Raw genomic sequence first — 25,412 nt, 5'->3', positions numbered from 1 at the left:
GTCTGTATCTTCCATAAATAAACCTGACTTGACAAAGTACTGACTGGTATGCTAGTAATTAATTACTAGCATCATTACTGATTTTTTGTTATGACAATATGTTCCAGTGAACAACTCTATCAAAGAAAGCGGGCTGCTTTCTAAAAACTAAGTCTTATATTTTGGGATACAAAAGTCAGGATCATAAGAAAAGACAATGGTACCAGATTAAAAATAACCCAAGAGGCATAATAACCAAATGCGATGTGTGGTCTTGACTCAGACAGATCAGTTGTAAAGGACATTTTGGCCAACTGTAGAAATTTGAATATAAGCTGGGTTTTAGGTGAGACAGAAGTTTACTGAACAGGAAAGATGAAAATCACTGACTAAGAAAAGAAGCTTACAAAATGGAGTGCACAATACAAATACATACTAAGGTATTAACTGTGGTGATCCCTGAGGGAGTGGGAATATGATGTTTGTTTTCCTTTTAATTTTGCTTGTTTTGTTTTTAATTTACTACATGCATGTGCATTATTTCTGTAACTATAAAAAAGGTTATTTTAATAAGAGTCTTTTAAAAATAATTATGACATATAGATAGACTCACTGTCATATAGAACCTGTTTCAGATTTGCGACTTCAGAAATGCAATGTCAGGCTGAGAAACAAATTTATGTTCTTGAACTCTGATTTCAGACAGAAGCCAGAGACAGAGATATGATTCCGTGTGGGAATCAACATACTTTTCTTTGGATTCAAAGCGATATTAGTGACTCAGAGCAAAGTGCTAAAGAAAAGGAAATTGAAAAGTCTTCCTGTAAACTAATTTCCGCTCTCTTGACTCAGCCCATGAAAATATCTAAGTCTCTTCATCCTAAATTAAAGTTCATGCTCCCCATAGTTCTTTCCTTGACATTCTTCTTTTTTTTTATATTATATATTCATACAAGCCAACCACCATCTACTGTGATGACTCCCAAATGTATAGTTTCATTCCTGATTATTCCCCTAAGCACGGATATGATTGCTTACTAAACATTTCCAATTGAACTCCCAGGGGAACCTAGAATTAAGTGTATCCAGCAGGAAATTTAATCATACTTTTTCTTGTAAAACATATTGACTTTATATTTCTAATCCTTATTAATGATATCAATATCAACCCAGCAAATCAAGTCAGGAATGTGATGGTCATCCTAAATTTCCTCATAATCCCACCACCCATACACATACCTAGTCACTGGTAGATGCCAGCTAATCTATCCTTGCAGGAAATCTATGTAGCTACTAAGATTAATAAGTCAGTTTTCAAGGTTTCAGGATAAAAGATCAATGTCCAAAAATCAACTATAATTTGCATATATTAGCAAATGTTGAAGACTGCAGTTAAAAATATAATTTATAAGGGATAAATCTGTTAAAATATGTGCAAGATCTAACATGGAAAACTATAAAATATTGAAAAGAGAAATTAAAGGAGATTTCACTAAATGGAGAAATATTTCATGTCTGTAGATCAGAAACCTCAATTTACTTAAGGTGGCATTCTTGCACAATGAATACATGTATAGCTTCAACAAAATGGCAGTAAAAATCCCAGCAGGCTTTTTACAGATGTTGATAAGTAATTCCAAAATTTACTTAGAAATATAAAAGAACTAGAATAGCCAAAAGAACCTTGGGGGGGAGGGGGAAACAGAGTTCTTCCACCTTACTTTACTATTTATCATAAAACTAGAGTAATCAAGTCAATCATCTTTAAGACAGGCAAATTGAGCTATCGGGCTAGAACAGAGTTCAGAAATAGACCAATACATACATAATCAATTGACTTTCTATGAAGTTTCAACTACATTTCAGAGAATAATCTTTCAACAAATAAAAATTCATATACATATAAAATAAACTTCAATCCATACATCACACCATACACAAATATTAACTCAAAAATGGGTCATAGATAAACATATAAAATCTAAACTATAAAATTTCTAAAACAAAGCATACGAGGAAATCTCTGTGCCTTGTGTTAGGTCAAAATTTCTTAGATTGGGTATCAAAAGCACAATCCATAAACTAAAAAATAGTAAGTTGGACTTCATCAAAATAAAGAACTTCTGCTTTTCAAAAGACACTGTTAAAAGAAAAAAAAGACCCAGTCACAGGCTGAGAGAAAATATTTGTCTTATATCTGAAATCTTATATCTGAAAAAGGACTTCTATTCAAATATATAAATAACTATCAACACAAGAGGAAAAAAATGAAAAAGGTAAATGCTTTGAGCACTTTTCAAAGAAGATTTGCTGATGACAGGTAAGTATATGAACAGCATGCAACATCATCTATTATTAGGGAAATGCAAATTAAAAACATAATGTGAAACTACTACACATCTATTACAATGTCTGAAGTTTAAGAAACTGTCCATACCAAGTATTTGGGCAATATGGAAAAGCTGGAACTCTCTCCCACTGCTGATGGGAACGTAAACTAAACTAGTACAACTACTTCACAAAACTGTATGAAAGTTTCTCAAGTTAAACATACGGCTACCATATAACCCAGCGATTCCAGTCCTAGATATTTACCTAGAAGAAATAAAAGCATATGTATATAAAAATACTTGTACATACATAGCCACAAACTGGAAACACCCCAAATGTCCATGGACAAGTCCATGGATATAAAAACTGTGGTTCATCCACTCTAAGGAATACCACTTAGCAACAGGAAATGAATGAACCACTGATACAAGCCATAACTTAGAGGAATCTCAAAATAATTATGCTGAATACCTCTATTTTTTTTTTAGTAAACACATATGCAAACCTAACAGAATAAGTAAGTATTTAATATTATTATAATCTGCACACATTACATAGTGTATTGGAGATGGCCATTGAGAGGAAGGGACTGCCACCTGACCCTCATGCTGGACCCAGGCCATCAGAGCCTCCTCATACCTTCCCCCATTCTAGGAAGGAATGCTCTGCCTACCATTCCCACAGTAGGAACTGTTTCGGGGACTCGGGCTTGAGAGAGTAAGGTGTTGTTGAGACCATCTGGATGGCATATGTAACTGACCCCAGTGAAAGCCTCCATATAAGCGTTCAAGATTCTGGCAGGTGGGTGCAGGAATCTACTGGCCTTGGAGCTGCTCGTAGCAAACCTCCTATGGAAGTTCCCTTGCTTATCCAACCCACTACGTACCAATCTAGAATGACCTCTTCCTTCCATCTCTATTTGCCCTCCACATATAGGAATCAGTTTCAGATTTCACCCTGGGAACTCCTAAGATGTAGAACCAACACATCTAAATAAATATGCCTACAGGGTGATTCACTCTTATAGTATCATTGAACTGAGGACTCCACTCCCCTCAATGTCAATAATGACTATACTAAACTCTTTTGCGTTCCAAAGTAGAACATTCCAATTCTCATGGTTTGCCATCATTAATTAATTCTATTTTTATATAAATGATTTTTAAAAATATTTTATTTATTTGACAGACAGAGATCATATGTAGGCAGAGAGGCAGGCAGAGAATGAGGGGGAAGCAGGCTCCCCGTGGAGCAGAGAACCTGATGTGGGGCTCAATTCCAGGACCCTGAGATCATGACCTGAGCAGAAAGCAGAGGCTTTAACCCACTGAGCCACCCAGGCATCCATTAATTAATTCTTCATAAACAAAAACCTTTGGAGGCTTCTTAATATTTTTGAGTTAGGAGACTCAAATATGTGAACACAGCATATGTTTTCTTTTTTTAGTGGACAGGGGACTCTAGTCCTGGGTTTGACTCCAACCACTCAGCAACTTACAAGTTTCCCTAGTTTTGTACATACAGGATTTTGGTCCTCATAAATATCCTGTATGTGTAAGTGCATGAGGCCTAAATATCGTGCTTAGTGCATGGTAAACTTTCCAAAAATGATAGCTACTACTAGCAAATTTCATACAAATACTTAAATAACTTTCAGAAGATTTTTTTGAGTCCTAGTTCAAATTAATTCCAAGAAGTTCTTGGTTTCTCTCTTGGACTGAAAGCAAAATAATCCCCACTTGTCCTGTAGTATAGAATTTCCCATTTAGATTTAAATCTTTACTGACTGCATCGAGATGGTAATTTTGACAAGATGTAAACTCTTGCAAGAGGGGGAAAATATAATCATCATTTTCCCATGTGACATAGAAAGTTAAATATTTTCCAGGTTCTGAAATTTCCTGTTTCTTACAAAGTATGTACTCTAGTAGGAAAAAACATTCTCAGAAAATACTCAGAAATGTGGGGGCTTTAGAAGAAGAAAAAAATTAAACAAACAAACAAAACCTTTCAGTATAACTGCTAGAGGTTTATAATTAATAATAGTGCTTTCCCCTATATGGAGAATCAAACACCCTAGATTTGCTACAAAATACAATAGGTGTTGTATATAAGATTTGGTTAAGAATGGAAGAAGATGGGTGCCTGGGTGGCTCAGTAGATTAAAGCCTCTGCCTTCCGCTCAGGTCATGATCCCAGGGTCCTGGGATTGAGCCCCGCATAGGGCTCTCTGCTCAGCAGGGAGCCTGCTTCCCCCTCTCTCTCTCTGCCTGCCTCTCTGCTTGCCTGTGTTCTCTGTCAAATAAATAAATTAAAAATCTTAAAAAAAAAAAAAAGAAAAAAAAAAGAATGAAAGGAGAAATGACTGAACATGATTTCTCCTGGAGGAGAAATTAGTGGTATGACCTCTTTATATCTTCTTTGGAGCAGACATCTCTGGGCTGTATGCACCAGTTCTAGTTACCGGCCTGTTCTTGATATATAATTAAAGCGGAGTCCAGGTAATTTTCATTCTAGACAGTCCTCTAAAGTTGATTATCTTTTTTATTGTGAAACCACAAAGGAAATTTTAGGTCAGAAATGAAGCAATATGTCTACATACAGTTTTTGAAATGACACTAACCTTCTCCTTCTGACTCATCTTTCTTAATGCTTTCATGTTCTTTGAGTAAAGATCGCCTTCAAATGTTCCATTTCTAATCAGAAATTTTTGTATCATTCCTAAGAGGTTAGATATCTTTTTAAAATTCTTCACTGATTTATAACAGTATAGAACTTCCTTACAGCTGGTTCAGCCATATTGAAATTTGTGGCCCAAGTCCCACCATCTTGGAAAGTTGATACATAATTAGCCCCAAAGTGTAGGCACGGTATATATAATGTCATTATGTCCCTTTTTCTTAATTTTTACTTTACAAATTAATTATTTTATATGTTTTTTAGAATTTTTAGACTTTTGTGTTCATTTGCTAAGACTGCCATAAAGAAGTATCATAAATTGAGTGGCATAAATAACAGAAATTTATTGTCTCACAGCTCTGGAGGCTGGAAGTCCAAGATCAAGGTGTCAGCAGAATTGGTTCTTTCTGGAGGCTGTGAAAAAAAAAAAAAAAATCTCTTCTATGCCTCCCCTCTAGTTTCTGGTGGCTTGCTAGTAATCTTTGGCATTTACGACTTGTGTAAGTATTATCCCAAATTCTGCCTTCCTCATCGTATGATGTCCTCCCTGTATATCCGTGTACATAGTCGCCCTTTTTATAAGGACAACGGTCATACCAGATTAGGCCCTACCCTAAAGACCTCATCTTGACTTAAGTAAATACATTGGCAGTGACCCCATTTCCAAATCAGCTCATGTTCTCAGGTACTGGAGGATAGCAGATAACGATTTTCGGGGACACACCATTCAACTCAGAGCATACATCTAAACATACATATACTGCATAGGAAACTTTGTAGCATATCATCGATATATTAACATTGGCCTTCTCCTTGCCTTTTTTCATAAGATGAAGACGAGTTTCTTAAGACCATCAACAGTGTGGAACAATATAATAGGCAGAAGTTCTAAGATAAGTTACTTCAATGGAGCTAAGGGTTCTGTTAATTCTTATAGACCATTCTGCCTGACGAACTCAACTGCCAGCCACTCTGAGGCACAGGCAGTGTACACCCAGCCTCCCTTCTTAGCATCCTTTTTGGTTTGTTTGTTGTTTTCTAACTCTAGCCATATATAGTCCCTGCCTTCTAATACATTCTCTAAATATGAAAGAATATTTACAGCCCATAGCTCTGTGTGCTGCCCACATGACTTTGGCCATCAAGTTTTAAACATAACAGCTCTGTGACACTGCAGCAAATCAGACTATTTAAATTTGTTTCGGAAGTATTCAAAGAGGTTTCATTTCTCTCTTAGTGCCAACTCCATTAAATTGAATTTCTAAAGAATTTAATTGGTTTCTAAAGCCCATGGAAGAGCAGGTCATTGTAGATTCTTCTTCTTCTTCTTCTTTTTTTTAGATTCATTTATTTATTTGAAAGAGAGAGAGAGAGCATGAGTGGGAGGAGCAGAAGGAGAGGGAGAGGGAATCTCAAGCAGACTCTGCACTGAGTGGGGAGCCCAAAGCGGAGCTTGATCTCACCACCATTAGCCAAAACCAAGAGTCGGACACTTAACTGACTGCACCACCCAGGCGCCCCTCATTGTGGTTTCTTAATGTTTGCCATGAGTTGGGCTATAGGAGGTGGTATACTCATTCCATGACCCTAACTCAGTGCAAGGCACCCTAAGATAATCAAAATTACCCAAAGACAACTGTACTCTAGATTAAGGCAACATGATTATTCCATTCCCCAGATCCTGCTTCCCCCCACCCCAATTTCCTGTTTATGAATTACCTTCCTGCCTCCACATCATCTAATGTGTGGAGGCCCACACCAATTATCTCTCTGTCTCTACTTCATTGACCCTGTGAAATCAGCTTTGGCTTCATTTTCTGGATTGTCTCTCTTAACCTTTGCACCAAACACCTTCTGGGTACTATAGTTAGCAAATTAGGTTCTGCTAAACAGATGTCTTTTCATAAAATTCTGAAGGCAGAAATACAGTGAACACCATATTCCTGTGACTATTGGTTGTGGTTGCTGCCAAGAAATGTCACAGAAATATAAGATCCTCCAACATCAGCGTTCCAGGGCTCGCTGTCCAGCTCCATGGGTTGAGAGGTGGGAAGGGGAAGGGGAAGGGAAGCTTCTTGCTTCCAGCAAGGCTGCAATGGAGATTTTAGAGACAACGGTCACCTAGTAGGACAGTGATCCAGTCTTCCTAAAGACATTTCTGGAAACATGACCTAGATTTCTTCCTTTAACCTCAATAATCATATTCTAACCACCTATATTTGTGTAGGAAACCTCTTTCTGCTTCAAATGCATAGAGTGGTATTCCTCATAATAGTAGATTTAACTGACTATGAGGGAAGAGTTTATGCCATGAAGAGTTTATGGCTCAGAAACACAATTTCAAGAGCGTTAGACATTAGATGCCTTTCTTTATTATCGTCTCTGGGTCATTTCCTTGTGGAAGTTTTCATCGGATACTTCACACTACACCAAATCCCAGCCACATGCAATCTTACTCCTTTCCAGAATATTTCTAATTTGGCAAGTTCATCCTAATTGTAGAGAAATCCACTCTCTTCATTTCCCAAGACCAAACCCAGTTTTCAAGCCAATTTTGTATATCCAAGCCTACAGAGGTACAAAGCAGCTTAAAATAACTCACATGCCAGGACCCATTCTCTTATATGGCAACCATGTTTATCCAAAACTTCTTCATCCATGAGGTAATGATCTTTGATGTGGAAGCCAACGTATCAAAGGCTTATATGTCACATGAGAAATTTAAGGAGTGACCATCATGGCGTTATCAGGAAATACCAAGTTTCCTTCATGACACGAAAAGAGCACTACGTACTTCCCAAAGGGGTGTGACAGGGAGCAGAATGAAAAGCCAGTGCCACCAGCCTGTTTTTTCTCTCTCCCTCTCACCTTCAGCCCTCAGCTACAGAAATCAATCCTGCCTGGATACTTTCCATCTGAATAAACAAGTCTTTTTTTTTCCTAGCCAGTGTGATTTTTCCCAATTGTTATTTTAATTATTATTTTTCCTTCTACCGGTTCCTTTCTCTTCTTTGTAGGATCCATACTCTCCACATTTTACAATTCCTGATGCTGTGTCCCAAATCTCTCAGCTCTTTCCTCATGATTTGATTCTCTTTGTGTTTTCGCTGTTTTGAATGTGTCTTCCACTTGACCCTCCAGGCTGATCTCAATGGTGACTAATCTCTCCTTAATTCATCCACTCCGTTTCTAAATTTTAAATTTATCAGATTTTTAACTTTCAGGAAGTCTCTATAAAGCTATAGTAGAATCTTGAGTCTTTTAGAAAGCATTTTGTTGTGGTCATTCTTATAGCCATCTATCTCCTCTAATAGTTTTATCATCATGCTAGAAGCTTTCCTATTCTGATTCTCCTCTCTCCTTAATTTTCTCTTCCCTCTCCCTTCCTCTTTAGTTTCTTTTCCCTTCCTTTCCCTTCTCTTCCTTTCCCTTTCCTCTCCTTTCCTTTCCTCTCTCTCTCTCTCTCCTTCTCTCTCCCTCCACTCTCTCCCTCTCTCTCCCCTCCATTCTCTCTCCCTCTGCTGTCTCTCCCTCCACTCTCTCTCCCCTCTCACTTCTTCTCTCCCTCCTCCGGCTTGTTTTAACTCAAAGACACTGCTGGGTCCCCTTAGATTGTGATTATTTCCTCTGCATACGCATGAGTCCATTTATATACCAAGCTAATATGGTACCTGGGAGTGATGGAAAACCACAAGAGGCAGGAAATACTGCTATTCACAGACAGAGATGTGAGAAATGGAAACTCTTCAGTCCCCTCTGCAAACATCAGGCAGAAGGTGGACTGGGGCTCTCTTAGGCAGAAGGAGGATCCCTGTGCCCCTCTAAAGCCTTTACAATCAGCAGATCCACCTGGAATGACATGCACAGGCCAGCAAGGCTTTTCTTCTTGGGGATGCACAGATCTCGAGGCCCAATCTCTCTTCAGGAAAAAAAGTTCAGCTTCTCAGCCCAGATCAACTTCAGGAAAAGACTGAGAATCATCCTAAACTTCCAGCCCATGTCAGGGTTGAGGATTTCATGCACATCCTCTAGTCCAAGCACCTGTTTCTCTATGAAAACATGGCCGGCAGTTGGATTAGAGTTGAAAGTGAATGTTAGGGCAACAGGGAGGCACCAGGCCACCACAGCATCAGAATTCTGATAACTGTGAGGCAGATGGAAAAGATAAAAACAAAGGAGACAAACAAGATCGATGGAAACAGCCAGTATTATTTGCTTTGGCCTTATCACTTTCCACAAAAGATTTAATATGACTTACGGCAGAACCCATGCAATAAACCAGCAAAATGTAAACAGAGATGAAAAATAAGAACCAAGTAAAACATAATTCAGAAGAGGATATCTAGACAAGAAAAGAAAAAAATAAAATAAGTAACTTTTGTCTGAGTCCAATTAATGGCCAGACTATCCAGGAGGTTGCCTGCGATGCTGATTTCTAATGGATTCTAGAGCATCACTGGGATTAATTCACACAGTGTAATTGGTCTCACTCCCATTAAAGTAGAGAGAATCAAGTCAAAACTAAAAACACCCTTTACCACATTATTTTATCTTTTGAGTAATTTATCCCTACCCTTATATAATTTCAGTAAGTCCAATGTCAGCAAAGTGAGCTGAGTTTCTAAAACCAAATAAAGTCAGACATAGGTCTGCTTCTGGGGAATGAATAATTTAGCTAATGAAACGGGAAACCTGTACGACGTCTTCTAAGAAACTGTCCTGGAACTCGACACTTCTATAACGTCTATAAGTTAGAAAATTATGAGAGAGATCAAAGGATTAAAAAGCAGATAAAATAGCAAAGAGTGTGACAAATATTTTGGTTGGTATTAATGAATGGATACATGTCTCTGTCCATATAATTTCCTAGAAAACGTTTTTTTTACCACCTCCACTACATAAAAGTTTCAAAATATATTTTTAGAGTTTCCATCTGGAAAGGCATCAAGGGATCGAACCTGCCTCTCCCTCTTCCCTGTTGTGCAACCCAGGCAGTAACATGCTTTGTCGAGTACTTTTTCTGACCCTGTTCTACCTCGTACAGAAGGCAGGATCTTGACTACAATAACCAGGTATGATCTACCTAGTTCAAGCACCTGTCTACGGAAATATGTACGATGACTTTTATATTCATATCCCTTGAAGAATAACAGTGGTTTCTTTGAGGACTACTAAACAGAAGAAACCATCTATATTCAGATACACTTATGCTGAACATGTACAAAACTTTCTTTAAATAACTCAACAGTGTCATCTTTGAGGCTAACCAAACTTCCTTCTTAGTCATGAATTATCAGGAATTACTCTTCCTTACCCAACCCACCAAGAGAAATTCTGTTTTGGTCCGATTTGGATTTATCTTCTTGAAAATTCTGGTGGTAATCTTGTTATTTGAGCCTTTAATACTTTGACCATATTATTCTGAGATGCCACAAAGGTACAAGGTTCATGGAAATGACCAAATCTATAATAATTGCTTTTGTTGGATGATGACTTCCTCTCATAGGCTGTGTATTCAGTGCCATTTTTTTTCTCCAAACTCAGCTCTAAGCTCTGTATCTCTTTTTACTATTGTGATTATCCTTCTACACTTCTGTTCTCTACCTGGATGTGGAACCAAGAACATATTTAGTAGGAAGAGACACATCCCTGTTGGGGTCCAAGCAGGAAACAGCTAACCCTAGGTAGTTGGCATAGAACACATGCCATACCACTACCTGGGAAACATATTTAAGAAGCCCCCCCTTGCCACAGTGTCTCAGAGTTGTTAAATAACTGAATACCTCAAATCGTACAGGCTGCATTCCAATCCTCAGATATTAATGTTATTTCATATTTATAGAATAATATCTAAAGTGCTTTCTCACAGGCTCCCTCAACTGATGGCTGACACAACCCCAGGAAGCAGGTAAATAAGACCTAATTACCCTCATTTTATAGCTGAGGAAGCTTAGAGTCTTAAATCTATAAGTCAGTACAAAAATCCACCGTCCATAAAGCCAGACAGATATACATTGTAATTCCAGAGTGCTCACTCACAGAAGTTCTCCATCTTTCCATTCATCACAGCTTCCTCCACACTCGTAAAACCAGTTGTGAAGATGAAGTGAGATACTGTATAAAGAAAAAGTACTGGTAGGATCCTGGCATTTTACTACTGGATGCTCATTAAATAACATTTCTCTCCCCTTTCCCTTCCCTCAGAGATATGGGTCTGACCATCTGGCCAATAAATGGCAGAGTTCAGAAGACAACCTAGTTTCTGATTCTTGACCAAGCAGAAAAGTATTAGCTCAGGGGCCACGATTCCCTTCTATACTCACACTTTACAGCTTGTCCATACCATGAGAAAATGGCTGCCGCAGAAAGACAGGGGGTAGATCGACACTCTGTGCAGCCTGCCACTTAACACAATTTGGAAGCTCCTTCTTTAAGAATTCAAAATTGAGAATATAAGATTAAGTGTAACAGGGCTATTTAGTTAGAATAAAAGAAGTCACAGCAAATTATAAAATTTTTCAAGCTGACTAAAAACAAAAACATTCCAGGGGCACCTGGGTAGCTCAGTCAGTGAAGCATCCAGCTCTTGATTTTGGCTCCGGTCATGATCCCAGGGTTGTGAGATCAAGCCCTGCATCAGGCTCTATGCTCAGCTCAGAGTCTGCTGGAAATTCTCTCTCTCCCTCTCCCTCTGCCCCTTCCCCCTCTCATGCTCTAAATAAATAAGTAAAATCTTAAAAAAATTAAAACATTACAAAACCCTGAAAAATAATATATTTATTATCTCCTTCCAGAAATACCTCTCTACACTACCTTGTCCTACTTTTTTTTTTTTTGCTGCATTCTTTTTGATCACTTCTTCATGCACAATTTTGAAACATACCTAAATACAGAGACTAGCAGAATAAGTCAGTCTTTCTTTGAGCATAGTCGATTGTTTTACTTTATGGAAGACAATTTTATCTGGAACTGCCAAACTATACTAAGGTAAGACATTCCATCTGATGTGCTGGAATGTGCAAAATGTGCAACTCTGCAGTTAGTCCTACTAACTAGGTTTATGCTTTCGGTTTATGCTCTATAAACACAGGAATTTCTACAAATTCTATTTCATATAATTCTCATCAAAAAAAAAAGATGGAGAGTTATTGACTAGAAAGAACAGCTTTAGTTAGGTGTCAGTGTGAACCCCCATTTACAATTTTCCGCATCTGAAGGACAGTTGGGAGAATTTTCCAGAGTAGTTTCAGGCTCCATATATTCCAAGGTTTGTTTTACCCCTTTTCCTACATGTTTCAGGAGCTGGTTTATTGCTTACTACTGTGCTTTTAAGTCAAGATGCCAGACACATCATACAGTGGGCATGGTTTGGTTAGTTTATGCATATGCCAGGGAGATGAGCAATCATGTAGGTATATTCTCAGATGACAGCAAACTATGCAAAGTAGCTCATAAATTCCCCTCATCAGATCCTCCCAAAAAATGTATTCTCTGACCCCACACAGCAGGAGAGAATTCTGGAGGGGGAACAAGTAGTCTTAACTGATTGCTGTTAAAACACCTTATGTTTTTCAAATTTTACAAAACATATGACCATTAGAACTCATTGCTAGGGCTGCCTGGGTAACGCAGTGGGTTAAGCATCCAACTCTTGGTTTTCGCTCAGGTCATGATCTTATGGTCATGCATTCGAGACCCGCATCAGGCTCCATGCTTAGCCCTGCTCAAGATTCTCTCCCTCTGCCCTTCGACTCGTGCTTTCTCTCTCTCTCTTGCTCTCTCTCTGAAATAAATAAATAATAAATCTAAAGAAAGAGAGAGGGAGGGAGGGAGGGAGGGAAGGAAGGGAAGAAGGGAGGAAGGAAGGAAGGAAGGAAGAAAGGAAAGAAGAGAGAAAAGAAAAAGAACTCACTTCTAGGGCCCCAGAAAACTAGTGTAGAGAGAGGGGCATGCTAGATTTACTACAGGGAAATCCACTCCTGGAGGGACCCATTCCAAAGCACGTTCAGGGAGCCAACTTAATGAGACGTCTCAGTTTTTGATTATAGGGGGAAAACATTTCTAGGACCTCTGGCAATTTAAAAGGATATGTTAACTCCCCGCAAAGACTCCCTTTACCCCACTTTCAATTAATGTATTTTCTTTGACCACTCTTGCTGTTTTGAAAACTTGAGGAGTATCTAAGCAAAGAAAAGCAAAGGACTGCTAGCTGGGAAGAAAGAATGTCTAGGTATTGGTTGCTCACTCCAAGACATTTGACACTTGGGAATATTTTGTAACATTTTAGCTATAACCGCCACCTTGATCTGCCCGTGTTGTATTACCATTTCAGATTCACTTTAACCCTGAAAACTCCAAGCCGAAAAGCTTCTGGGCAACTAACCACGGATGGTTTCTGTGCTGGCTTGTTTTTATATCACCACGGATCTTTGAACAGTCACTGAGCTAATTCGATTTTCAGGCCCATTAATCTGAAACTTCCAATCAAAGGAGAGACGATGCACCTCCTGGATAGGTTTGCAGAGCAACAGCAACTATGGCGACAGCATCTTAAAACTCCCTGGGCTGCCTCCAGATCAGAGTGCGTGCCCTTTCCCTGAGCCCCGTCCTACACATGGATGGCTGCTGGAATGCCCCAGGGAGGGGGAGGGAGGCAACAGACGCTTCTGCTTGGCATTTTTTCACTGTTTGTCATCAATACAAACAAGGCTGGCCTTCTGGCACAGTGAAATGGACAGCACTTGGAAGACAGAAACCCCATGTCTTCCACTCTGAGTCTTTGGTTTTGACCACTTGGCTTCCCTTAGTGTCCAGAATTCTCTTTCTTTACTGCCTTTCTCCCCTCTAGTAGCCTGGTTTTCAGGAAGATAGCTGATCTAAAACAAAAGCAAAATGCCCATACTCAGCTATCTCGGGTGCAAATGGGCACATCTTAGTGTCCCACCGACAGCGCTGATCAACCCTGATGCCCATTAAAGTTACCTAGGGGCTTTAACAAACACCAGTACTTGGGCCCTAACCCAGACTAATAAGAGCAGACACTGGGGTCGGGTCCAAGCATGGCGATGTTTTTAGTACCTCCCCAGGTGAATCTATATGGTTATTTTGTGTTCAGAGGGAAAGGAAACATAAGAGGAAATCTGAAACTCCATTTGTGAAATTTCAAGCATCGGAAAACAAGAGAAGTATTTTAGGGAGCAGATGGCAGAGGGCTTTTCCAGCAGCCTTAAAATCCTTTCAGTAGTCGATTTACTTCCCCCATTCCTAGATAGAGCCTGCTATAAAAATGCTGTACCTATAGCAACCAAATGAGAATTAAACCGACCCACTGAAGTGCCAATATCTGATAACAATCCAGTCCCACAACATCTGTAAAAAGTTGCTTTTCTATTTCAACTATGGATTTTACCAACTATGTTGTGCACATCACAAATACTGACACCAGATGTCATTCTAAAACAGAAACGTTTCTTTCTCTGCCAATGTTGTTTGTTAACAAACATTACGTGAGCACCTGCTGTGGAGACATGCACAGGAAGCGATTAGGAGATTAGGAAGTATTGGCAGAAATAATCCCTCTTTAGCTATAAAATCCTATGATTCTGAGGTAAATCTCTTCTCTGAATGTTGAACACTTTAGAACGATCTCTTATGAGATGGAATTCCAGAGGCATCAAAGACCAAATTATCTATCCAAATTGTCTCCTTTCTGATCTGTCTGAAATTCCCATTTCACTTCGTTGAGTCAATATAAGTTTCACAGAACTAGTTTGGAAGAGGGGGCCTACACTGTAGGACCTACTGATCCCTTGGCATATATACATCACCAAATCATCTGGAACAAATCTCTCAAGGTTTAGAACCCTGAGCTAGAATGTTCTGTAGGGGAAAAAAGGGACCAGGACAACCCAAGACTCCGCGAGACATGTGAACACTGCAGGCCTGGAAAGGACACAGACTCTCCAAAGAGAAGAGCAGAGCTTCAAGCGCATGGTCCCAAGGAGGATAGGAAACTGAGGTCAGAAGCATATCACACCACAGTCTCCACCTACTTCCCAAGTGTCACCTCGAGCAGTCTGAGCCTCTGTGTATTCGGGACAACTTGTCACTGTTTGAACTTTTCTGCCTCTATAACCTTCACTTTACTTGACTTTTCTCCACTAGTTTCTATCTGGCTTCATTCAACCTGACTCCTGCTTCTGCCTGCTCCTAGTTTCTACCTAATTCTACCTTCCACCAGCTGCCTCCACCACTGTCTCTCCTCATATATATAGATTAGGATGATATCCTTTTAAATATTTTATTTATTTATTTGTCAAAGAGAGAGAGAGAGTGCACAAGCAGGGGGAGCAGCAGGTAGAGGAAGAAGCAGGCTCCCCACTGAGCAGGGAGTCCAACACGGGCCTCAATCCCAGGACCCTGGGATCATGACCTAAGCCAAAGGCAAATGCTTAATGGACTGAGCCACCCACATGCCCAAGATGATGTCCTTTTAAAAGCAAGTTGAAAAGTGAAGCATGGGTTATTGGGAAGCAGAGGAGAGGTAAGATAGGTGCTGGTCACAGGAACTGTATTTCTAAGACACTGCATATTTACTAATACATAGTAATGTCAGCAGTGAGCAGTAAATGTTCCCATTTCTAGGAATGTGCTCATCCCTACCCACTTTTCCCTCAATTCTTGTAGCACTCTCTCTCTAGAAAGAGAATGTTTAGAGCACATGTGAAAAACTCACAAAACCGCCAGTCCGAATGGGAAAGATCAGGGTATGAGCTTCCCCGCTAGTTAGTGAGCAAGACCTGAGTCCAAAATAATACTATATACTGTTTTTATGCAGAAATTCTGAAGTTAACATGATCTGTAGAATTATGGGGTGCAAATACAATGTATTTTTATGATGTTGTTTTTGCCTGCTATCTCCTTTAAGAAAAAAACAGCATTTTTAGACCAACTGCCTTTATATAGTATCATTATAACCACACACTAAGAAAATTTATTTATGTTCTGAAATATTCTGTACTTCAAGCCAAAAACATTAACTTATGCTTGCTTTTCATTCGCTACTTATAACCCATATAAAATAAAGTTACTTTGAATACATTGCAAACTAGGTCTAGTTTGGTAAGACAAGCTGAATTCGGAAGTTCCCAATCAAAGACAAATGATATTGAGAGAAGTTCTAATGAATGGCCAATATGTCCTAAATATTAGGAAGACATAAATAAATATATCTCAAATGAATCAGACCCAAATTACTGGCTCTAATTTTCAAATTAATTATAAATATAGACAATTTTGTGACAATGTACTTGAGATTTACAGTTGCCCTAGGTTCGAAAACTTTTGCCATAAAAATCTTAGCTTTTTTTGCAGCAATGGCTTGCTAAATACAATGACAGCAATTAACTAAGAAAGAGTATGTTTTTGAGGGGAAGCGTGGTGTGAATTTTCTTTTTTGATGGTATTTGAATTAGCCAAGGAAGATTAATAAAATGAACAAAAAGAACTATATTAATAAAATGAATGTGGCAAAAACTAGAGTAGAAATATTATTAGAACAAATTTATAATTGCATGAAAATCACTGTTAATAGCCTGTTATATCTCCCAGGTATTCAATGTTAGCAGAAACTGCAATGTTTATGTATCTCTACTAGTGGATTTCAGTCATAAGAATGTAATCAAGACATTTGGACAGTTACATCTTCATTGCCTTCTGTCACTTCATTTACACAATTGAATCTTCTACCTAAGTAGAAGATATCCCCAAATCAAATAATGTCTATAATGAATACTCTTCCTTCTACTTAGTTCTACCTCTCCAAGTGACCTTAAAAAAAACTACAGGGGCACCTGAGTGGCTCAGTGGGTGAAGCCTCTGCCTTCGGCTCAGGTCATGATCTCAGGGTCCTGGGATCGAACCCCGCATCGGGCTCTCTGCTTGGCAAGGAGCCTGCTTTGCCCCCCTCTCTCTGCCTGCCTCTCTGCCTACTTGTGATCTCTGTCTGTCAAATAAACTCTTTTTAAAAATTTAAAAAAACTACATTCACTACATCTGGATCTTTGTGGTGATACCCAGCAGTGCTACTTCAGGGTCACAGATGAATAGAAAAAGAAGATATGGCCCATATATACAATGGAGTATTTATTATGCCTCCATCAGAAAAGATGAATACCCAACTTTTGTATCAACATGGATGGGACTGGAGGAGATTACGCTGAGTGAAATAAGTCAAGCAGAGAGTCAATTATCATATGGTTTCACTTACTTGTGGAGCATAAGAAATAACATGAGGACATTAGGAGAAGGAAAGGAAAAGTGAATTAGGGGAAATCAGAGGGGGAGATGAAGCACGAGAGACTCTGGACTCTGAGAAACAAACTGAGGCTTTTGGAGGGGAGGGGGGTGGGGGGTTGGGTGAGCCTGGTGGTGGGTATTAAGGAGGGCACGTATTGCCTGGAGCACTGGGTGCGATGCCTAAACAATGAATCTTGGAACACTGAAAAAATTAAATTAAATTAAAAAATAAAAAATAAACAAAATTTTTTTAAAATTTTCATTTCATTCAGTAGTTAATAAACATCAGAGCCTTCCATAGTTTCCTATTGTACATTGGCTCTACTCAGACTTCTGAGTTTGGGAGACACTATAAACAGAATAAAAGATAAAGAAGATTAGGAAAGAATACATCTATTGCCTTTAATGTAACCATCTTTATAGCTGCCTAGATGCCTGAAACACCAAAAAGATGACTATTTATTCATTCATTCATTTAACACATATACATTAAATGTTTACTCCATGCCAGGCACTATTTTTGGCACTAAAGATACAGGATGAAGAAAATGAGCAAAAATCCCTGCCTTCCTAGAGCTTACATCCTTGTGGAAATAGACTAAAAAAGAAAATACATACTAAAATAATTAAATATTAATTGTTAAATGAGTGCTATGGAGAAAGACAAAATAAGCAAAGAAAATATCATGTTGGCAAATAAAGTTTCCAATTTTATTATTTTTTAAAGATTTTATTTATTTATTTGGCAGACAGAGATCACGAGTAGACAGAGAAGCAGGCAGAGAGAGAGGAGGAAGCAGGCTCCCGGCTGAGTAGAGAGCCTGATGCGGGGCTCAATCCCAGGACACTGGGATCATGACCTGAGCCGAAGGCAGAGGCTTTAACCCACTGAGCCACCCAGGCGCCCCAAGTTTCCAATTTTAAACAGAATGGCTAGGGTAGACCTTCTTGAAAGGTAACATCTGAGTAAGGATCTGAAGGAGCTGAGGGACATGAGCCATGCAGGGAACTAGAGGAAAAGGGAAAAGCAAGTTCAAGGCTCCTGAGGTAGAAGCATGCCTAGGGTGTTCAAGGAACAGCAAAGAAGCCAGTGATACCAGATGAAAGAGACCAGTAGATAACATGAAGTTAGATCAGGTGGGATAAAATCAGAAAGGATAGATTTAGTAGGGCCTATGAAGGGATTACAATGCTTTTCCACTTTGACTCTGTGTAAGATGGAAAGCCATTAGAAATTGTAAACAGAGAGTTGGGAGTCAAGATGGCGGAGAAGTAGCAGGCTGAGACTACTTCAGGTAGCAAGAGATCAGCTAGATAGCTTATCTAAAGATTGCAAACACCTACAAATCCAATGGGAGATCGAAGAGAAGAAGAACAGCAATTCTAGAAACAGAAAATCAACCACTTTCTGAAAGGTAGGACTGGTGGAGAAGTGAATCCAAAGCGACGGGAAGATAGACCGCGGGGGGGGGGGGGGGGCCGGCTCCCGGCAAGCGGCGAGCAACGGAGCACAAAATCAGGACTTTTAAAAGTCTGTTCCGCTGAGGGACATCGCTACAGAGGCTTAACCGGGGTGAAGCCCACGCGGGGTCAGCGTGGCCTCGGGTCACACAGGGTCACAGAAGGATGGGGGTATCTGAGTGTCGCAGAGCTTACGGTATTAGAACGGGGAAGCCAGCTAAAGAGACAGAGCCGAGGAGTGAGCTCTCAGCTCGGGGTTACCTTGAACCTGTCGTGGACTCAGTCAGCTCAGAGCGTGGCCGGAGGCCAGGGAGACAGGAGTAGGTGGGCACTGTTCTCTGAGAGCACACTGAGGAGTGGGGCCCCAAGCTCTCGGCTCCTCTGGGCCGGATACCAGGAGGCCACCATTTTCATTCCCATCCTCCAGAATTCTACAAAAAGCGCTCAGGGAACAAAAGCTCCCAAAAGCAAACCCGAGCGGATTACTCAGCCCGGCCCCTGGTAAGGGCGGTGCAATTCCGCATGGGGCAAAGACACTTGAGATCACGACAACAGACCCCTCCCCCAGAAGATCAACAAGAAACCCAGCCAGGACCAAGTTCACCCACCAAGGAGTGCAGGTTCAATATCTAGGAGAGCAGCGGAATTCCAAAGGAGGAGAAAGCAAAGCACAGAACTCTTGGCTTTCTCCCCATGATTCTTTAGTCTTGCAGTTAAACTTTTTTTTCTTCAACTTTTTTTCCTTCAACTTTTTTTCCTCTCTTCTTCTGCTAAATTTTTTTTAAACTTTTACCCTTTTCTTTTTTTAACGTTTTTTAACTAGTTTATCTAATATATTTTTTCTTTTTTATATTTTTTCTTTATTCGTTTTCTCTTTTTAATTGTTTCTTTTTTTTTTTTTCTTTCTGAATCTCTTTTTATCCCCTTTCTCCCCCGTCATGAGTTGGGATCTCTGCTGATTTGGTTAAAGCATATTTTCCTGGGGTTGTTGCCACCCTTTTAGTATTTTGCTTGCTCCTTCATATACTCTTATCTGGACAAAATGACAAGGCGGAAAATTTCACCACAAAAAAAAGAACAAGAGGCTGTACCGAAGGCTAGGGAACTAATCAATACAGACATTGGTAATATGTCAGATATAGAGTTCAGAATGACGATTCTCAAGGTTCTAGCCGGGCTCGAAAAAGGCATGGAAGATATTAGAGAAACCCTCTCAGGAGATATAAAAGCCCTTTCTGGAAAAATAAAAGAACTAAAATCTAACCAAGTTGAAATCAAAAGAGCTATTAATGAGGTGCAATCCAAAATGGAGGCTCTCACTGCTAGGATAAATGAGGCAGAAGAAAGAATTAGCGATATAGAAGACCAAATGACAGAGAATAAAGAAGCTGAGCAAAAGAGGGACAAACAGCTACTGGACCATGAGGGGAGAATTCGAGAGATAAGTGACACCATAAGACAAAACAACATTAGAATAATTGGGATTCCAGAAGAAGAAGAAAGAAAGAGGGGAGCAGAAGGTATATTGGAGAGAATTATTGGAGAGAATTTCCCCAATATGGCAAAGGGAACAAGCATCAAAATCCAGGAGGTTCAGAGAACCCCCCTCAAAATCAATAAGAATAGGACCACACCCCATCACCTAATAGTAAAATTTACAAGTCTTAGTGACAAAGAGAAAATGCTGAAAGCAGCCTGGGAAAAGAAGTCAGTAACAATCAATAGTAAAAATATTAGACTGGCAGCAGACTTATCCACAGAGACATGGTAGGCCAGAAAGAGCTGGCATGATATATTCAGAGCACTAAACAAGAAAAACATGCAGCCAAGAATACTATATCCAGCTAGGCTATCATTGAAAATAGAAGGAGAGATTAAAAGCTTCCAGGACAAACAAAAACTGAAAGAATTTGCAAATACCAAACCAGCTCTACAGGAAATATTGAAAGGGGTCCTCTAAGCAAAGAGAGACCCTAAAAGTAGTAGATCAGAAAGGAACAGAGACAATATACAGTAACAGTCACCTTACAGGCAATACAATGGCACTAAATTCATATCTCTCAATACTTACCCTGAATGTTAATGGGCTAAATGCCCCAATCAAAAGACACAGGGTATCAGAATGGATAAAAAAACAAAACCCATCTATGTTGCCTACAAGAAACTCATCTTAAACCCGAAGACACCTCCAGGTTTAAAGTGAGGGGGTGGAAAAGAATTTACCATGCTAATGGACATCAGAAGAAAGCAGGAGTGGCAATCCTTAGATCAGATCAATTAGATTTTAAGCCAAATATTATAATAAGAGATGAGGAAGGACACTATATCATACTCAAAGGAACTGTCCAACAAGAAGATCTAACAATTTTAAATATCTATGCCCCTAACGTGGGAGCAGCCAACTATATAAGCCAATTAATAACAAAATCAAAGAAACACATCGACAATAATACAATAATAGTAGGGGACTTTAACTCTCCCCTCACTGAAATGGACAGATCATCCAAGCAGAAGATCAACAAGGAAATCAAGGCCTTAAATGACACACTGGACCAGATGGACATCACAGATATATTCAGACATTTCATCCCAAAGCAACAGAATACACATTCTTCTCCAGTGCACATGTAACATTCTCCAGAATAGATCACATCCTGGGCCCTAAATCCGGTCTCAACGGGTATCAAAAGATTGGGATCATTCCCTGCATATTTTCAGACCACAATGCTCTGAAGCTAGAACTCAATAGCAAGAGGAAATTTGGAAAGAACCCAAATACATGGAGACTAAACAGCATCCTTCTAAAGAATGAATGGGTCAACCAGGAAATTAAAGAAGAATTGAAAAAATTCATGGAAACAAATGATAATGAAAACACAACAGTTCAAAATCTGTGAGACACAACAAAGGCAGTCCTGAGAGGAAAATATATAGTGGTACAAGCCTTTCTCAAGAAACAACAAAGGTCTCAGATACACAACCTAACCCTACACCTAAAGGAGCTGGAGAAAGAACCAGAAAGAAACCCTAAACCCAGCAGGAGAAGAGAAATCATAAAGATCAGAGCAGAAATCAATGAAATAGAAACCAAAAAAACAATAGAACAAATCAACGAAACTAGGAGCTGGTTCTTTGAAAGAATTAATAAGATTGATAAACCCCTGGCCAGACTTATCAAAAAGAAAAGAGAAAGGACCCAAATAAATAAAATCATGAATGAAAGAGGAGAGATCACAACACCAAAGAAATACAGACAATTATAAGAACATACTATGAGCAACTCTACGCCAACAAATTTGACAATCTGGAAGAAATGGATGCATTCCTAGAGACATATAAACTACCACAACTGAACCAGGAAGAAAGAGAAAGCCTGAACAGACCCATAACCAGTAAGGAGATTGAAACAGTCATCAAAAATCTCCAAACAAACAAAAGCCCAGGGCCAGACGGCTTCCCGGGGGAGTTCTATCAAACATTTAAAGAAGAACTAATTCCTATGCTCCTGAAACTGTTCCAAAAAATAGAAATAGAAGGAAAACTTCCAAACTCATTTTATGAGGCCGGCATCACCTTGATGCCAAAACCAGACAAGGATCCCATCAAAAAAGAGAACTACAGACCAATATCCTTGATGAACTCAGATGCAAAAATTCTCACCAAAATACTAGCCAATAGGATTCAACAGTACATTAAAAGGATTATTCACCACGACCAAGTGGGATTTATTCCAGGGCTGCAAGGTTGGTTTAACATCCGCAAATCAATCAATGTGATACAACACATTAATAAAAGAAAGAACAAGAACCATATGATCCTCTCAATAGATGCTGAAAAAGCATTTGACAAAGTACAGCATCCCTTCCTGATCAAAACTCTTCAAAGTGTAGGGATAGAGGGCACATACCTCAATATCATCAAAGCCATCTATGAAAAACCCACCACAAATATCATTCTCAATGGAGAAAAACTGAAAGCTTTTCCACTAAGGTCAGGAATATGGCAGGGATGTCCATTATCACCACTGCTATTCAACATAGTACTAGAAGTCCTAGCCTCAGCAATCAGACAACAAAAGGACATTGAAGGCATCCAAATCAGCAAAGAAGAAGTCAAACTATCACTCTTCGCAGATGATATGATACTATATGTGGAAAACCCAAAAGACTCCACTCCAAAACTGCTAGAACTTGTACAGGAATTCAGTAAAGTGTCAGGATATAAAATCAATGCACAGAAATCAGTTGCATTTCTCTACACCAATGACAAAACAGAAGAAAGAGAAATTAAGGAGTCCATCCCATTTACAATTGCACCCAAAACTATAAGATACCTAGGAATAAACCTAACCAAAGAGGCTAAGAATCTATACTCAGAAAACTATAAAGTACTCATGAAAGAAATTCAGGAAGACACAAAGAAATGGAAAAATGTTCCATGCTCCTGGATTAGAAGAATAAATATTGTGAAAATGTCTATGCTACCTAAAGCAATCTACACATTTAATGCAATTCCTATCAAAGTACCATCCATTTTTTTCAAAGAAATGGAACAAATAATCCTAAAATTTATATGGAACCAGAAAAGACCTCGAATAGTCAAAGGAATATTGAAAAAGAAAGTCAAAGTTGGTGCATCACAATTCCCGACTTCAAGCTCTATTACAAAGCTGTCATCATCAAGACAGCATGGTACTGGCACAAAAACAGGCACATAGATCAATAGAACAGAATAGACCCAGAAATAGAGCCCAGAATAGAGCCCAGAAATAGACCCTCAACTCTACGGTCAACTAATCTTCGACAAAGCAGGAAAGAATGTCCAATGGAAAAAAGACAGCCTCTTCAATAAATGGTGTTGGGAAAATTAGACAGCCACATGCAGAAAAATGAAATTGGATCATCTCCTTACACCACACACGAAAGTAGACTCAAAATGGATGAAGGACCTCAATGTGAGAAAGGAATCCATCCAAATCCTTGAGGAGAACACAGGCAGCAACCTCTTCGACCTCAGCCGCAGCAACATCTTCCTAGGAACGTCGCCAAAGGCAAGGGAAGCAAGGGCAAAAATGAACTATTGGGATTTTATCAAGATCAAAAGCTTTTGCACAGCAAAGGAAACAGTTAACAAAACCAAAAGACAACTGACAGAATGGGAGAAGATATTTGCAAAGGACATATCAGATAAAGGGCTAGTGTCCAAAATCTATAAAGAACTTAGCAAACTCAACACCCAAAGAACAAATGATCCAATCAAGAAATGGGCAGAAGACATGAACAGACATTTCTGCAAAGAAGACATCCAGATGGCCAACAGACATATGAAAAAGTGCTCCATATCACTTGGCATCAGGGAAATACAAATCAAAACCACCATGAGATATCACCTCACACCAGTCAGAATGGCTAAAATTAACAAGTCAGGAAATGACAGATGCTGGCGAGGATGCGGAGAAAGGGGAACCCTCCTACACTGTTGGTGGGAATGCAAGCTGGTGCAACCACTCTGGAAAACAGCATGGGGTTTCCTCAAAATGTTGAAAATAGAACTACCCTACAACCCAGCAATTGCACTACTGGGTATTTACCCGAAAGATACAAACGTAGTGGTCTGAAGGGGCACATGCACCCAAATGTTTATAGCAGTGATGTCTACAGTAGCCAAACTATGGAAAGAACCTAGATGTCCATCCACAGATGAATGGATAAAGAAGATGTGGTATATATACACAATGGAATACTATGCAGCTATCAAAAGAAATGAAATCTTGCCATTTGTGATGATGTGGATGGAACTAGAGGGTATCATGCTTAGCGAAATAAGTCAATCAGAGAAAGAGAACTATCATATGATCTCGCTGATATGAAGAAGTGGAGATGCAACATGGGGGGTTAAGGGAGTAGGAAAAGAATAAATGAAACAAGATGGGATTGGGAGGGAGACAAACCATAAGAGACTTACAATCACACAAAACAAACTGAGGGTTGCTGGGGGGAGGGGTGTTGGGAGAAGGGGGGTGGGGTTATGGACATTGGGGAGGGTATGTGCTATGGGGAGTGCTGTGAAGTTGTAAACCAGGTGATTCACAGACCTGTACCCCTCGGGATAAAAATATATGTGTATAATAAATTTTAAAAATTAATTAATTAATTTTTTTAAAAAGAAAGAAATTGTAAACAGAAAAGTGGGATAATTAGATCAATGTTTTCAAAGGAATCACTTCAGTTGTTCAGCTGAGACTAGACTGCATGGAGCAAGAATGGAAGAAGGAGACCAATTAGAAGGGAGCTTAGCCTGGGTTTCCCCAAAAGCAATGCTTGAGATGATGGCTGCCCACAGAGAGCTTATTTGGTAAAGTGACGCCAAAGGTGAGAACTGGGCACCTGAGAAGAATAAAACAGGGAACCAGAGCCAGTGAATGTCTTTACAAAGCTAGTTGCTGTGAGCAAGTGGGATTCCATGCAGGGAAGCCTCAAAGCTGATACTCAGAACTGTCCACCCAAAAGATGGAAGAGGGAGTTTTTTCCCCACCACCTCTCATTCCCACTGGTCAGGTCCCTGGAGATGTTAATTTCCAGTTCTAAAAATGGAAAGCTGTTAATTTCCAGTTCTAAAAATGGAAAGCAAAAGAATGAGGAAGTTCCCATGGGTATCACACTTAG

At 39.4% G+C, this 25,412-nt stretch overlaps 1 protein-coding gene and 1 pseudogene across 1 annotated transcript in view; both read right to left on the bottom strand.

Annotated features, from left to right (window-relative positions):
- GRXCR1 (glutaredoxin and cysteine rich domain containing 1) overlaps nt 1–11,089 on the bottom strand; it is a 44,106-nt gene extending 33,017 nt beyond the window's left edge. Inside the window, exons 1-2 of the mRNA XM_047719956.1 lie at nt 11,029–11,089; nt 8,661–8,838 (exon numbers count right to left, since the gene is read on the bottom strand). The gene's annotated coding sequence lies outside the window, so the exon portion shown is untranslated. The remainder of the gene's footprint in view (nt 1–8,660; nt 8,839–11,028) is intronic.
- The window catches only part of LOC125094167 (sentrin-specific protease 2-like), a 63,110-nt pseudogene that overhangs the window by 16,736 nt on the left and 20,962 nt on the right, over nt 1–25,412 (bottom strand).

Source organism: Lutra lutra, chromosome 2 (assembly GCF_902655055.1).
Source record: "Lutra lutra chromosome 2, mLutLut1.2, whole genome shotgun sequence".
In the NCBI taxonomy this organism is placed as follows: domain Eukaryota; kingdom Metazoa; phylum Chordata; class Mammalia; order Carnivora; family Mustelidae; genus Lutra; species Lutra lutra.
Note: the sequence above shows the minus strand (reverse complement) of the source record. Positions and strands in the feature narration are given on the sequence as shown.